Source organism: Callithrix jacchus, chromosome 1, assembly GCF_049354715.1.
Source record: "Callithrix jacchus isolate 240 chromosome 1, calJac240_pri, whole genome shotgun sequence".
NCBI classification, from domain to species: Eukaryota; Metazoa; Chordata; class Mammalia; order Primates; family Cebidae; genus Callithrix; species Callithrix jacchus.
The window spans coordinates 173,198,060-173,215,158 of NC_133502.1; the positions used below are offsets into that span (position 1 = coordinate 173,198,060).

General features: G+C 40.1%; 1 protein-coding gene and 1 pseudogene across 8 annotated transcripts in view; both read right to left on the minus strand.

Annotated features, from left to right (window-relative positions):
- NR6A1 (nuclear receptor subfamily 6 group A member 1) overlaps positions 1 to 17,099 on the minus strand; it is a 238,667-nt gene that overhangs the window by 64,484 nt on the left and 157,084 nt on the right. The gene's annotated exons all lie outside the window — the stretch shown is intronic.
- LOC144576591 (ran-specific GTPase-activating protein pseudogene) lies at positions 95 to 3,502 on the minus strand (annotated as a pseudogene). Its single transcript, XR_013518692.1, has one exon. The product of XR_013518692.1 is annotated as a ran-specific GTPase-activating protein pseudogene (transcript).

Below are 17,099 nucleotides of genomic sequence, written 5' to 3' on the forward strand. Positions count from 1 at the left end.
CTGGTCATGTGATTACAAAGTTCAGGCTCTAAGGTCACAACGTGTATGGAGTTCGTTTATTACCAAAGGTTATCTAAGTGGAACTGATAGACTTATTTTCTTTAGTTAACAATACTGCCTAGCACATCTTTCTGAAAACTATTATGGGAACCATTTCATAGGAAATTCTCCTCCAATCTTCTTTAAGCTAAGATCCTAAAATTAAAAGGCAGCATTTTAAAAGAATTTATTTAAAAGGGTTCTCGGATGCTGGGTTTTTTTTTCCAAGAGCTATTTTATGCTATAGTCTTCTGTACTACATTAGAAAATTTAGAGCCAAAACCTTTGGCCTAAGGAAAAGACAAAACAGAAACTCAATGTTAGGTATGTAGGTTTTTTATGGGGGGCATGGGGGGCATGCAGGAGTGGGATTCCCTGTTTTCTGTCATTATAATAAACAATGACAAGGCAAATTCCTCTAAGAAAATTAATACATGGAGCTAAGAGTTGTTTGCAGGGCTGACTTTAGTCCTTCATTTCCATGCTCTGGTTATCTGTACTAGATTCAAAGAATATTCTGGTTATACACAACCAGTTTGGAGAAAGGAAACTAGGTCTGCAAAATCCTTTTGGAAAGCAAAAGTTACTAATTTCACTCCCCGCTGTCCCTACTCTTAGCCAAAACTTTGGCTTCAAAATAAGCTTCTTGCTTCATTCCCCTAAAACTCATAAGCTCTTAATCATTATGCTATAGCTTCCCTGATTCGTGAACCACACCAGCAGCATGCAGCAGACTGTATAACACCCGGTGTGCACATACACACACACCTTACCACAGCACTGCAAAGGCAAGCAAATTGGAGCCACGTGCTAATGGCACGTGATGTCAAACATTCAGCTAAACATTCAAGTATCAAGATACAAAAAAAGGGCAAGTTCCACTAAGAAGGTGGAATGGCCCAAAGAGAAACTAATTCCTGAGGATAAATGCTTTTTAACTGTGTAAAATGCTTCATTCTATGAAATCTCCCCTCCTAATTTAGCTTTAGGAATAACTTAAAGGCTGTGCACACTTTATAGCAGTATTCCAGAAAAAGGAGACCCTTCTTGGAATAGGACTGGAATTTGTCACTTAGCAGCCATATAACTGAATGGCAAATATTGCTACTACCATTACTAGAGGGCTTTTCTAACCAATAGAGAACATTAGGGTCATCTTACAAAGTAGGGCCTAAAGAGAAAGTGACCAGTGATTTAGAGGAAGAGAAAGGCTATAATTTGTCTCAAAATAAATATTCTGCCACTGCCATGACACACTTTACCCCATCATAAATACACTGACCAGCTTTCCTACCCCCACCCCAACTGTATAAGAGATTTATCTTTTTTTCTCAGTCCCTGTGGATTTAATGTAGCTGTTAAATAATTTTAGTAAAGTAACTACAAATAGAACAAGGGTGGAAAAAAATAGAAGGGGAAGGTCTACTAGCAAAAAGCTACTCAACTGGAAACACTTATTTAAAGGGTAGCTCTCTGTCTCCCTTAAGGATATGGATTTATTAGAACTAAATACCTGCAGTAAGAGGTGCAGTAAGCCTCTGTGCTTTACTGCACAAACCTTCAGAGGAAAAGACTAAATAAGGAGCTATTGGTCTAATTTCTCTCAAGACTGAAGCAGACGCATTTTCAAGGTGGGTCCAACTAACAATCCTTGATGTACCCATAAGCCTGAGAACAAATCTTTAACATAGCTTAAAACGACAAGTAAGTTTCATCTTTGGATACAGAGCCACATTTCTCCAGCATTTTCAGTCCCAAAGGTTTTTTGAGAGCCCTGTATAGACTCTACTGGGAGGAAGAGAGAAGATGAACACACACCACACTGCCCATGTGAATGTAAAAGATGAACTCTAAATCTTATTTTTGTTTTGTGGGTTTTTTTCCTTTCCTTTTTTTTTTTTCCGGGACAGGGCCCCACTTTGTTCACAGAGGCTGGAGTGCAGTGGCACAATCATGGCTCACTGCAGCCTCTACCTGGGCCCAAACGATCCTCCCACATGAGCCGTCCACGTCGCTGGGACTAGAGGTACGCATCACCACACCTGGCTAATTTGTAAAAAATGTTTGTAGAGACAGGAGTTTATGTTGCCCAGGTTGGTCTTGAACTCCTGTGCTCAAGTGATCCATCTGCCTTGGCCTCCCATAGTGCTTCGATTACAGGCATGAGCAACCACGCTTGGACTAAACACTAATTTTTAACTATGGCTACAAGTAAGATTGTTTAGCTGGGCATACACACCAGTAGTCCCAGCTGTTCAGGAGGCTGAGGCAAGAAGATGGCTTGAAGCCAGGAGTTTGAGGCTGCAGTGCAAGGATTGTGCCTCTGAATAGTCACTGCACTCCAGCTTGGGCAACAGAGTGACCTCATCTCTATTAAATGAAAACAGAAGAGAGAGAGAAGAAAAATCATTTAAGATAACAGAACTACTGGAATTTTAAGAGGGAAGGAGAGAGAAAACAGGAAATCAACATTTTTTACTTGCTAATACTAGCTTTGAAACGTGGAAAAAAAGTAAATGAACAAAATTCTACATCCAAACATATGCAGCATTTGCATACCGCAAACCTAATGGCGTCGAAATTATTTTGAATTCAATTATTTATATAATGTCTCTTGCAAAAATGAAACAGAATAAAACAAACCAAAAAGGAGGGGCAGTGTAAAATTAAAAAAAAAAAAAAAAAAGGAAGGGAAAGAGAGGAAAAAATAAAATAAGATGATTTATTGTTTCTCCTTAGCATCCTCTTTGGTCTCCTCCTTCACCTAAAGAGCTTCTAACTTTTCCGCCACTTTTTCGGTATGATCGTTATTTGCCCCATCCTGTCTTTTCTCTCTCTTCGATCTCTTTCCTGCATTCTTCAAACTTTGTTTTGAATTTCTGTGCATTCTCAGCATTCAGGACGTGCGTGGCCAGCAGCTCTGGCTTGGGGCGCCCGCCATCGCTGAAGTCAGGGTGGGCGTTCCAGACCCAGACACGGTAGCTAATATTAGTTTTGAAATGTTTTTAAAAAGTAGATGAACAATATTCTACATTTTGTTCGACTTTGGGCTCCAGCTCCACCATCGGCGTGATGTAGGGTTGGCACAGATTGTCAACGTCTTGTCCCTCCACATGAGCAAGCGGATGATTCTTTCTCCTTGTGCTTCACGAGCGTGATGTCGCCAATGCCTCGCTCCTTCCATTTTGGAAGACCATTCTCTGCAGCAAATCGAAATCGTTTTGCCGCCATTTTAGAAAGTTCCTCTTCATCTTCCTCCAGCATTTAAAATTTCTTGCTCAGGAAGATAAACTATTGGCTCAAAGTGAGAGTCATAGTTAGAGTCGTCTGCATTCTCAGTGGAAGTATCGTGGTCTTCCTGAACGTCCTTGGTGGCCGCAATGGGGGCGGGGGACGCGGTGGCGCCAGCAGCGGCGGCGGCGGCAGCGGCGGTTCGGCTGGGTCAGTAGTCGCTGGCTCCACTGCCTCTCGGCAGCTACTCAGAGGCTACTTGTAGTTCCTTCTCTCCGCGTCTAGCCATGGAGTCCAAATTATGAATGGCAGAACGTTAGTTAACCACCAAGAGACTGTCTCCACTTTCATTTTAAAGACGCACAAACTGAAGCTCAAAGAAAGGAAGAGGCAGTGGTCATCAGACCATATCCTAGTCATCAATTTCTCCCACTAAACAACGTATATTTAGGACAGGAAAAGGCAAAGCCTCTTTTGAGATGTTCCTAACAGCATTTCCCCTATGTTTATTCAAACAGAAGCTCTCAAAGATTACTGCAGATTTTGAGGCTGAAGGGGTAATTTAAGTTTAGTCCTTCAGTGTAAAATGCAAGACAGCAAATCTAGTGGCCTCACGTTCACTTAGAATAATTTCTGCATTATTTAAGACACTTTCAATGAATGATGCAAAGTGAAAGCCGGGTGACCATTCTTGGGGGGGGGGATGACGACGACTTGTATCCATTTTAGAAAATCAGAAACATGCAGAAAATGTTTTAAATTCCTTTCTAAATTTACAGAGGTTAAAACAAAAAACAAGAGACCAAGATCTCTGGTTCTCATCTGTCAGATCCTTGATATAGACAAGGTAAGAAAAGTGTTAGGGAAACAGAGATGAAGAAGTAATTCATTAGAGCAGACTGAGATGGCATGGAGAAGGCATTACATTTGAGCTGAACCTGGACATTCCACAAGCAGACAACTAGGAAAGGTTTTTCAAGACTTGAAGGAAAAAGGAGAAGGAATAAAAAAAATCTCAAAGGATTTTGTAATGCCAATGCTATGTAAAAGGGCAACATGACCGCTGTGGGGGAAAAAAAGGCTAGAGAGTGTACTTTAAGAAAAAAGACTAAAGGGTGCTTACGTAGGCTTGGCAAGGTGGTTCACACCTGTAATCTTAGTACTTTGGGAGGCAGAGGTCTGTGGATCGCTTGAGCCCAGGAGTTCAAGACCAGCCTAGGAAACATAGGGAGACCCGTCTCTACAAAAAATTTAAAAATTAGCCAGGTATGGTGGTACACACCTGTAGTCCCAGCTATCCCAGCTGAGGTGGATGGGTTGCTTGAGCCTGGGAGGTTGCAGTGAACTGTGATCCACCGCACTCCAACCTGGGCAACAGAGCAAGACCCTGTCTCGAAAAAAAAAAACAGCCTTATGTAAACAACCAAATGTAATACATGTACTTTTAGATCCTGGTTTGAACCAAACAACTGTAAAAAAGACATCTTTGGGACAATCCAGGAAATTTAAATATGCCTAAGATATTTAATTAGGTAAGTTTCCTACCTGCAAACTGAGGAACCTGGAAAAGGTGAGCTTTTCCTCCATTTAAAATTTCACAATTCCCCAGTCAAATCCATGAATTTTTAAAGTATCCCAATCAAGAACAGATTATAATATGAATAAATAAGTCCTTTTTGAATAAAAAGAAAACAAAGGAATCAGATATAGAGCATACAATATAAATGCAGTCAACTGTTGTGTCTCCTGAGAGGTCTAAACAAGTTGGGACTTATTCATCCCATATGGCATCCCTGACTGTTTACCTTCTTCTCAATTAAGATCCAGATCAGCCCAGAGATTAATGCAAATAAATACTCTAGCTCTGAACACAGCAACAGCTCAAAGTGCTGTTAAGCAACATGTGCAGCTGAAGTAAAAAAAAGATCAAAGTCGTAAAAAGCAAGTCTCAAACTTGGGGGCAGAGTGAAGTGACAGGCTTTCTCCTTTGGTGCTCCTAAAAAGGGAGACCACTTGAAGGTTACTTGTTTCCAAGCAGACTCTGGCTTCAGCCCTGACTTCACTGGTTGTTTCATTTGTCCATCCAACCATCTACCTGACTTAGAGACAAAGTCAGATGACACAGGAAAAGACTTCTATCTAAAGGGAACTCAGTTCTATGTGAGAACTCTGGGAAAAGGCCTGCAAGATAAAATGCCCACAGTGAGTGTGGCATGATCTCATTGAGTCCCATCAATGGCTCCCAAGAACCTATGATATAAAGGCCCACACTCCTAAGGCCCTCCCTCTATAACCCAGCTCCTCCTGACCTCTCCAGCTTCTCTCCCACCACTTCTCATAAGTACCCATTACTCCAGCCATGCTAACCCACTTACTTATAGTGCAAATATTACATTAAGCTATTCCATTTGCCTGGAATAAGTCTTCTCACTATTTCCTTATAGTTTCCACTCCCACTTACCAATCTTATTGGACTCAATTTAAAAATCACCTCCTCTGTAAAATATTTTAAGACCCCATTCTCCCAGCCTTAAAATCAGGCAAAGTCAAATCACACTCTCCTTCCATGCTGCCCAGATCCCTAGAACATACTATGACAGTACTTATCAATCACATAGTATTTTTACTTTACAATTCTATCCTTCCTTATTAATCTCATGTACTCCAAAGAGTCAAGCCCAGGGTTCCGTCTTTGGTTTAGTATATAAAAGGCTTTCATAATACGTTAAAGCAAATAGATGGCTCTGCAAAGGTATGTGTGTTGTGTGGGTGGGGTACAGTTCTTTTGCTGAACTTCTTAATAGTGAGTGCATTCATATACTTCTTCACTTTCACATGTTCTCTTTTATCTTACCTCATGAAAGGTTTTCTCCCCTAGAAAAGCTCTACTTCAGAGTCTCCCATGTGTCAGGTCCCGTGTTTTATTTATACATACACACACACACACACACACACACACACATTCTGATTTATAAGCCTATCTGAGATTAAATCTTCCAACAATGAAGGGCTGGTACTGGTAGTCAAAGGTTCCTGATCAATATGTCATTTGCTGGGTTCCTGCATTAGTGTAGAATCACATGTTGCTGACAATCTTTTGATTAACATATATAACACATGTATCTGTCACTGGATTCCAAAATATGAGAGAAAGGACTGTGACACATATTTTTGCCAACCACTGTATCTCCAGCACTTGAATATTTGTTAACTGAAGAAGAAAGGAAAGGAGTTGCTTCAGAGAGCAGCAACATAGGAAAGGGGAAAAAATCCTTCAGGAATACAAATAGACTGCCTAAGGCCAGCCATTCCTGCAAAGCCAAAACCAGTTTCCCCAGTCCCAATTCCAACTCCAGTAAATCCTACCCATCCACAGTGCTCTCCTCTAATCGAGGGATTGGCTGTAATAAATCTGACAGATTGGTTGCAAATAGGCAAGTGCAATCCTAACTGCACCAACTCTATCCCTTTCTACTCTACTAAAAATTCAACTCTCTAAGGATGGCACAAGTAAAAGAAAGAACAACAGGAGCTTATGTAGTCTTTCTTTGGGGTAGAACTTGGCTCCTGATGGCAAAGGAATTGATTTTTATCAAACAAAAAATAACACACATAATTCCAATCTGAATGAACTACACTCAGCAACTGAGCCTTATCCTAGGTCCTGAAGTCAGGAACTGCTCCCCTGAATCTCACATCCTGATACCCAACTGCTCCCTGGGCATCCCCACTTAGATGTATCCATCATAAGCATCTCAGACATGTCCAAACCTCCCTGTTCAGTAAAAGGCATCAACCACCCAAGCCAAACACCTGGCACTCTTTTTGTGACTCCTTCCTCCTCTTTGGTTATAACCACATATAACCTGTCATAAACCCTGTCTTTTCTACCCCCTCAAAAGTAGATGAATCAGCTACCCTCAAGAGGTATTTATTAATCAAAGATGGGCTAATTTGAGCATCACTTAAAAATTATTAAATAGGGCACAGTGGCTCACACCTGTAATCCCAGCACTTTGGGAGGCTGAGGTGGGGACTGCTTGAGCTTAGGAGTTCAAGACCAGCCTCGGCAATATGGCAAAACCCCGTCTCTACCAAAAATACAAAAAATTAGCTGGGTGTGGTGGTACATGCCTATGGTCCCAGCAATTCAGGAGGCTGAAGTGGGAGGACTGCTTCTTGAGCCCGGGAGGCAGAGGTTGCAGTGAGCAGAGATCGTGTCACTGCATTCCAGCATGAGTGACAGAATGAAAATTTTTAAAATGAAAAAAATTATTAAATAAAAGGGAAAAATTAGCATTTATTCTGCCTTTTCTAGATGAATTATATCACAAGGTAATAAACAACTATGGACAAATTTATTCATAGAAGCACTCCAGCTGATAAATGAGAAATACTGGAATTAGAATAACACTATGAAATAATAGATCCTAGATACTAATCATCTAATGCAAAAAGAGAGAACAAGATTTCTGATGGAAGAATTCAACACCCTCATTGAAGTACTCTTGCCAAAAATGTTGGATCTGAAGGCTTGAAGTTGATTAAGTCTCTATATCCAACTTCTACAATAAAAGAACTACAAAGTTCAGAATAACACATTCATCTACATTACAAGGATGTAATCAGCAACATCTGGGTGTGGTAAATTCAACAAGACAAACCACCAATGTCTTAAATTAGAGGGGTAAAAAAGATGGAGGATAAATCTACAGATTAGGAAAACTTAACCTGGTAACAAAGTGAGACCTGTCTTTACAAAAAAATTGCCAGGTGTGGTGGTATATGTGCCTGTAGTCCTAGCTACTTGAGAGATGGAAGTATCACTTGAGCCAGGAGTTCTAGGCTACACTGAGCTATGATCATGCCACTGTACTCCAGCCACTCCAGCCTGGGTGACAGAGCAAGAGTCTGTCTCAAAACAAAAACAAAAAAATACCACACTTTTAGAGGATAAGGATTCATACTAGAATATTAACAAATGAAATAAGGATACTTAAGATTTGCTTCAAAATAAAATGGAAAAGGAGGATGTGGGTGGAAGTATGAGTGGGACAGGGTTAGCCACTGGATGATGGTTGCTGAAGCTGGGAACATGGCTTCATTACACTACTTTGTATTTCTATTTTTGTTTTATAAAAATTAAACCACACAAATCTTGAATCCATCTATTTGTTTCTCTCATCACTCTCACAGCCTCGGCTACCACTATCTCCCATCTGGCTTATTTCAGTAGCTTCCTTTATGGGTATGTCTTCCTTGCTCCTTTTTCCTTTCTCTCTCTGCATCACCTTCCCGCAATCCATTCTCCATTCTGGCTGCTAAGACTCAAGTAAAATTATCCCAGTTCTACTTAAAACCTTTCACTGCCTTCAGAATAATGTACCTTCCCAACCTCACATGAGCCTTTCTCTCCCTTCTCATATTCTCAGTGCTTTCAGCAAATAGTGCTATTTGCAGTTTCTCAGATGTGCCTTTGCATGTAGTGTTTACTTCTGCCTGGCTAGTTTCCCTGAGTTATTTAATTATCAGCAAATTCAAGCATGACATCTTCTAAGAAATCTCCTACTCTTCCCTGCCCTAAAAGTTCTAATTCTATGAATTTCCAAAGTTTCATCCCTTTGTGTGCCTGCCTCCAGGTGTCCATGGGTCTGTGACTACTCCCAGAATAAGGGACCAGGGTTTGATTCATTTCTGTATTCCTGGAATCTATCACAGAACATGGCACAAATGGGTACTTGATATACGTTTGACCAATTAAAAAAAAAAAGTCCTAGGCGTCCAAGAAATCCATAATTCTATATAAAGAGCTAAACAAAATAAGGGGCAGCCTGGAATTACATACTTTGGAGTCAGACAACCTTGGTATCAAATAGCAACTATACAACATGCATTAATTTTGTAAACCTGGGCAAGGCACTTCAGTTCTCTTAAGTATGTTAAATGGGAACAGTTATTCTTCAGGGTCATTGATTAAATAAGTACACAATTTAAACTAACTAAAATTACCTTTAACAACACAACCCTATGCTCATGTGTCAGTGAGAGAATTTAACAAACTCCAAGAACACTGGGTATGCGCCATCATCCACTAGCAGCTTGTCTGACACCAAAGGCCGTGGGCACCTCACTGCTTGGTAAACTGAGAAAAAGGGATATTGCTTCCCTGCTACTTTCTAAGTTTCTGCTCCCTCTCTGTGTATATTCACTCATCTTTCTCTTTGGTGAATCCTGAAATAGTATTCAGTCCTGGGCTTTGGAACTTAGGTTTTTGTTAGTTTAACCTTTAAACATGCTGAGTAAAGGGAAATGGGTATCAGAGACTGGGATACATACTCCATCTATCACAAGGGACAATAAAACTTCATGCTGCTCCTGGACATCCTGGAACTGCAACTCAGGCTCCATTCTCTCAAGCACAGGACTATTTATTTTTTTCTTTTATAGAAAGATAGAATAAGCTGGGCATGGTGGCATATCCCTATGGTCCCAGCCACTCAGGAGGCTGAGGCAGGAGGATCACTTGAGCCTAGGGATTTGGGGCTATAGTACACTATGCCAATCTAGTGTTCCACACTAAATTCAGCTTCAATATGGTGATCTCCCAGGAGCAGGGGACCACTAAGTTGCCTAAGGAGGAATGAACCGGCCTAGGTCAGAAACAGCAGGCAAACTCCCATAATTATCAGAAGTGGGACTGTGCCTGTCAGTAGCCACTGCATTCCAGCCTGGGAAACACAACGAGATCCCATCTCTTTAAAATGAATAAATAGGAAGATAGAATAAAAGGGAGGTCAAGCAAACAAATTCTAGGATCAAATTTTGGATCTGGTAAATTGCATAACTTATCTCAATTTCCTCATCTAAAAAATAGGTTGTTAGTATTACCTACCCATAGAGTCTCTGTGAGAACTGCAAGAGAATCTTACGAAAAATGTTCAACATAATGCCTGGCATACAGTAAATTTTCAATAAACTTAGTTAATATTACTTAGAATGTTTCTTATAAAATAATACCTGGGTGGGCACAGTGGCTAACACCTACAAACCCAGCATTTTGACAGTCTAAGTTAGGATGATCGCTTGAGGCCAGGAGTTCAAGACCAGCCTGGGCAACATAGAGTGATCCTGTCTCTACAAAAAAAGAAAAAAAAAATTAGCCAGGTATGGTGGCACACAACTGTAGTCCCAGTTACTCGGGAGGCTAAAGCATGAGGATCACTTGAGCCCAGGGAGTCAAGGTTATAGTGAGCCGTGATCATGCAATTATACTCCAGCCTAGGAGACAGAGCAAGACTCAGTCTCAAAAAAAATAAATAAAACAATTTCATGCTTAGTGGGAGGGAGGGGAATAACAACCAGAAAACAAAATTTAAAAAAGAAAAAAAGCATTTTTAAAATTTACTTTTTATTTTTTGAGACAGAGTCTTGCTCTGTCACCCAGAGCAAATTTACTGTATGCCAGCTGGAGTAGAGTGGCACAATCTCAGCTCACTGCAACCTCTACCTCCCAGGTTCAAACAATTCTCTGCCTCAGCCTCCCAAGTAGCTGGGATTATAGGCGCCCACCACCACACTCAGCTAATTTTTGTATTTTCAATAAAGACAGGGTTTCCCTATGTTGGCCAGGCTGGTCTCAAACTCCTGATCTTGTGATTCACCTGCCTAAGACTCCCAAAGTGCTGGGATTACAGGTATGAGCCACTGCACCTGGCTTAAGTTTATTTTTATTATTTTACGTTTCAGGGTATATGTGCAGTATGTGCAGGTCTGTTACACAGGTAAATGTGTGCTATGTTGATTTGCTGCATGTATCAACCCATCACCCAGGTATTTAACCCAGCATGCATTAGCTATTTTTCCTGATGCTCTCCCTCCCTCACCCCTCAACAGGCCCCAGTATGTGTTGTTCCCCTCCCTGTTTCTGTGTGTTCACATTGTTCAGCTCCTACTTATAAATGAGAACATGCAGTGTTTGGTTTTCTGTTCCTTTGTTAGTTTGCTGAGGATAATGGTTTCCAGCTCCATCCATATCCCTGCAAAGGGCATAATCTTGGTTTTTTATGGCTGTATAGTATTTCATGGTATGTTTGTACTGCATTTTCTTTAACCAGTCTATCATTGATGGGCATTTGGGTTGATTCTTTGTCTTTGTTATTGCGAATACTGCTGCAGTGAACATGTGTGCGCATGTATCTTTATTTTTTTTTTTTTTGTTTGTTTTTGTTTTGTTTTTGAGACGGAGTTTCGCTCTTGTTACCCAGGCTGGAGTGCAATGGCACGATCTCGGCTCACCGCAACCTCCGCCCCCTGGGTTCAGGCAATTCTCCTGCCTCAGCCTCCTGAGTAGCAGGGATTACAGGCACACACCACTGTGCCCAGCTAATTTTTTGTAATTTTAAGTAGAGACGGGGTTTCACCATGTTGACCAGGTTGGTCTCGATCTGCCAACCTCGTGATCCACCCGCCTCGGCCTCCCAAAGTGCTGGGATTACAGGCTTGAGCCACCGCGCCCGGCCGCGCATGTATCTTTATAACAGAATCATTTATATTTTGGTATATAATTTAAGTAATGGGAATGCTGGGTCAAATGGTATTTCTGGTTCTACGTCTTTGAGGAATCGCCACACTGTCTTCCACAACTGTTAGACTAACTTACATTCCCACCAACAGTATAAAAGCATTCCTATTTCTCTGCAGCCTCACCAGCATCTGTTGTTTCTTGACTTTTAAAAAAAATAATCACCATTCTGGCATGAGATAATATCTCATTGTGGTTTTGATTTGCATTTCTCTAATGATCAGTGATGTTGAACTTTTTCTCCTGTTTGTTGGCTGCATAAATGTCTTAATTTGGTGTCTGTTCATATCCTTTCCCCACTTTTTAATGTGGCTTTTTTCTTGTAAATTTGATTATGTTCCTTGTAGTTTCTGGGATATTAGACCTTTGTCAGACTGATAGATTGCTAAAACTTTCTCCCATTCTGTAGGTTGTCTGTTCACTCCGATGATAATTTCTTTTTCTCTTTAGTTTAATTAGACTCCATTTGTCAATTTCTGCTTTTGTTGCAACTTCTTTTGGTGTCTTCATCATGGAATCTCTGCCTGTGCCTATGTCCTGAATGGTACTGTCTAGGTTTTCTTCTAGAGTTTTTATAGTTTTGGATTTTACATTTCAGTCTTTAATCCACCTTGAGTTGATTTTTGTATATGGTGTAAGAAAGGGGTCCAGTTTCAATTTTCTGCATATGGCTTCTCAGTTCTCCCAGCACCATTTCTTGAATGGGGAATCCTTTCCCCACTGCTTGATTTTGTCAGGTTTATTGAAGATAAGATGGTTGTAGTTGTGCAGTCTTATTTCTGAGTTCTCTATTCTGCTCCATTGGTCTATGCATCTGTTTTTGTACCAGTACCATGTTGTTTTGCTTACTGTAGCCTTGTAGTATAGTTTAAAGTCAGGTAACCTGATGACTCCAACTTTGTTCTTTTTGCTTAGGATTATCTTGGGCTCTTTCTTGGTTCCATATGAATTTTAAAATAGTTTTTCCTAATTCTTTTAAGAATGTCAATGGTAGTTTAATGGGAATAGCATGAATCTATAAATAATTTTAGGCAGTATGGCCATTTTCACAATATTGATTCTTCTTATCCATGAGCATGGAATGTCATTTGTTTGTGTCTTCCTTGATTTCCTTGAGCAGTGGTTTGTAGTTCTCCTTGAAGAGGTCCTTCACTTCCCTTGTTAACCGTATTCCTGGGCATTTTATCCTCTTTGTAGTAATTGTGAATGGGAACTCATTCATGACTTGACTCTCTGGTTATCCGTTTTTGGTGTATCCTTATGATTTTTGCACATTGATTGTGTATCCTGAGACTGCTGAAGTTGCTTATCAGCTTAAGAAGCTTTTGGGCAGAGATGATGGCGTTTTCTGGATACAGGATCATGTAATCTGCAAACAGAGACAATTTGGCTTCCCCTCTTCCTATGTAAATATCCTTTATTTATTTCTCTTGACTGATTTTCTGGCCAGACCTTCTAATACCATGTTGAATAGGCATGGTGAGAGAGGGCAACCCTGTCTTGTGTCAGTTTTCAAGGGGAAGGTTTCCAGCTTTTGCCCATTCAGATTCTGATATTGGCTGTGGGTTTGTCATATATGGCTCTTATTATTTTGAGGTATGTTCCTTCAATACCTAGTTTATTGAGAGTTTTTAACATGAACGAATGTTGAATCTCATAGAAGGCCTTTTCTGCATCTTTTGAGATAATCATGTGGTTTCTGTCTTTAGTTTTGTTTATGTGATGGGTTACGTTTATTGATTTGTATAGTTGAACCAGCCTTGCATCTGGGGATGAAGCTGATGTGTTCATGGTGTGTAAGCTTTTTGATGTGTTGCTGGATTCAGTTTGCCAGTATTTTACTGAGGATTTTTGCATTGATGTTCATCAGGGATATTGGCCTGAAGTTTTCTTTTTTTGTTATATCTCTGCCAGGTTTTGGTATCAGGAAAATGCTGGTCTCGTAAAATGAATTAGGGAGGAGTCCCTCCTTTTCAGATGTTTGGAATAGTTTCAGAAGAAATGGTACCAGCCCCTCTTTGTACCTCTGGAAGAATTCAGCTGTAAATCCATCTGGCTCTGGGCTTTTTTTGGTTGGAAGGCTATTTATTACTGCCTGAATTTCAGAACTCATTAATTATTGGTTTATTCAGGGATTCAACTTCTTCCTGGTTCAGTCTTCCTGGCTCATACACCATGGCTCAGGGTGTATGTGTTCAGGAATTTATCCATTCCTAGATTTTCTAGTTTACTTGATAGAGGTGTTTACTCACTGACGGTTGTATTTCTGTGGGATCAGTGGTAATGTCCTCTTTATCATTTTTTATTGTGGCTGATTCTTCTCTCTTTTCTTCTTCATTAGTCTAGCTAGCAGTCTATTTATAAATTTCAAAACACCAGCTCCTGGATTTGCTCATTTTTTTTGAAAGGTTTTTCATGTCTCTATCTCCTTCAGTTCTGCCCTCATTTTGATTATTTCTTGTCTTCTGCTAGTAAAAAAAAAAAAAAAAAAAAAGCCCTTAAAATCCCACTATCTAGATAGAACTGCTAGAAATTAGTTATATGTTGGTGTACTTACTGCCATTATTAAAAAATAAAATTGGAACATATTGTACATAATTTTCCCTCTCAGCTATTCTCCAATGTTATGAAATATAAGTAACACTGCCTTATAAAGCTTCAACATATGTCTTAACATATTATATAAATATAATGTCTTTATTATTTGTAAAGATATTTAATAGGACCAAAGTATTCCAGTAATGGATGTAGCATAATTTAAATAATAACACTGCCTTATAAAGCTTCAACATGTCTTAACATATTATATAATGTCTTTATTATTTGTAAAGATATTTAATAGGACCAAAGTATTCCAGTAATGGATGTAGCATAATTTAAACAATACTTTGTTGCTTGACATTTGATTGAGTTGCTTCAAATTTTTCAATATTTTTTAAACTCTATAGCAAAAACCTTTATACATCAATCTTTGACTAACTCTGATTCGTTTCTAAGGATATATTTGCAGTGTAGCAAAAACATATAAAGTGCCCATCTCATGTGTGGAGTTTTTCTCATTTAACTTCTCTGTGGAGGACATAGGGCAGCACCCTGAGCATGTGGTTACCCTTGCCAATGGTAGCAGCTGACTTCAGGACACTCTTCTGTGGGAGAGTGAGGAATAGGCAATTCATAAGCAAGCTAGTTAAAGAGCTTTAAACAAAACATACAAAAAAACCCTTGCCATTTTGGGAAGTATAAGGTTGGAGAAATTAAGTGTAATTGTACATTTCAAGAGATTAATACACCAAGCTGAGGGGAAAGGTACTTTTGTCCCCAAATATTCCTTTCTGAATCTCAGGTTGGAGTGCCATTTAGGGATATTACCTGAAGTATCTTCTTCCTGACCCATTCAGTAGTTTAGCCTTCTTAAAAACTTACTGTAGGGGAGGAGGAGGCAGGTATAGTGGGCTTTGGAGTTAAACATGCTCAGGGTCCCACAGTAAGATACAGTAAGTTTCTTTATCTCTGTGAGCCTCCACTTCCCTTATTTAAAAAAAAAATTGGGATCAGGCCATTTTGGTTGAGAATGTATGTAAAAATACTTCATGCTAAAGTACTTATTGCAGGCCCAGCAAACCTAGCAGTAGTTATTACTTTCCTTACTTCCAGAACCATCAGTTTCGCCACAAGAATCTCTGTTCTCAAGCCCATTAGTGAGAGAGTGCTTGCTCAGTCATCTGTAGGGAAGGGATCCCCCAGAGCAGCCACCAAAGACTACTCTCCATTCTTTGCTCCAAAATTAGAGACAATTTAAGCTGGGCACATGGCTCACACCTGTCATTCTAACACTTTGGGAGGTTGAGGCAGGGGGATTGCTTGAGGCCAGAAGTTTGCGGCCAATCTGGGCAATATAGTAAGACAGGCATTTCTACAAAATTAAAAACTTAAAAAAAAAAATCAGCTGGGCATGGTGGTACATGCCTGTAGTAGTCCTAGCTACTTGGGTGATGAGGTGTGAGGGTCGCTTGAGCCTAGGAGGTTGAGGTTGCAGTGAGCCGTGATTACTCCACTGTGCTCCAGCCTGCACAACAGAGTGAGACCCTGTCCTAAAAAGAGAGAGAAAGAATTCAGCATTCAGAACAGGTCAGCACCGAGCAATTCTCATTCTGTGCTAAGCTGCGGATTGGTATGTCAAGGAGAATGAGTCAAAATCTTGTTCTTGAAGAGCTCAAGCCAGTGAAAGAGACGATATCTATCTTAGACGAGGGGCAAAATACAAGATGTGCTCAGAGGAGAGGTGCTTGTCTTAGCTGGGGTGCCAATAAGCTCACCACTATTTTCTTGGGATCTAGTATGTATCTGATGAATGTCTGGAAGGGCTTCCCAGAGGAAGTGATAGCTAAGCTGTGCATCTATCTGTTTAGTTTCTTATGTCCCAGAGCCTTTTGCTTTTTGATAAGGTTTCCAAATAAAACTAAACAAAGAATTTAAACCAGATGTCAAGTAACAAAGGATAGGTTTCCATTGGTGACTTGAACCACTCTTCTCTTCTGCCCTTCAGTCTCATAGTCCATCCAGATGATTCCCAGCAGCAATCTTCATTTGGAACAAAAGACAAGATTTATGCAGACCCTCCACATTGATCCTGGACTCAGATGTGTAAGAACAAATCAGTGTGGAAAGCAGAGGAAAAAAAACAGTTCCAGGACTGAGAAGAGACAAGTGACTTCTAGAAAATGCTTTCCTGGGTCTTCTTCAAGCATCCCTTCTTGATAAGCCTGCTTGGACAGAGACCCCAGCATCTCCGCAGGACTTAAATGCACTGCAGCTAAAAGGAAGAGTACCAGGAATAGGTAGGGGGAACTCACACCTGGACACTGTGTAAAGGAACCTCACAGATACTCCTCTCTTCTGAGTTACTTAACTGGATTAGCAGATGGGCCAGCTACAAATCACACCAATCTAAGAATTTGCCTGCCAAGAAATTATACCCTTAAAAATGATCCAATTTCACTTATAACTCTTGTACTGTGGTCAAGATAAATCCCCCAGATATCCTATCAGCGTCAGTGAAAAGTAATCGTTTGTTTTTTTTCTTTCTTTTTATTAGCATCTTCCATCACACAACCATTATACAAATTGGTAGAACATTTTGAGAGGTTATTTTTGGCATTATTTATTAAAGCCAAGCCCATGCTTCAAAATGACCATGCCATTTAATAGAGCAGTTCTAATTCTAGGAATGTACTCTACAGAAGTACTT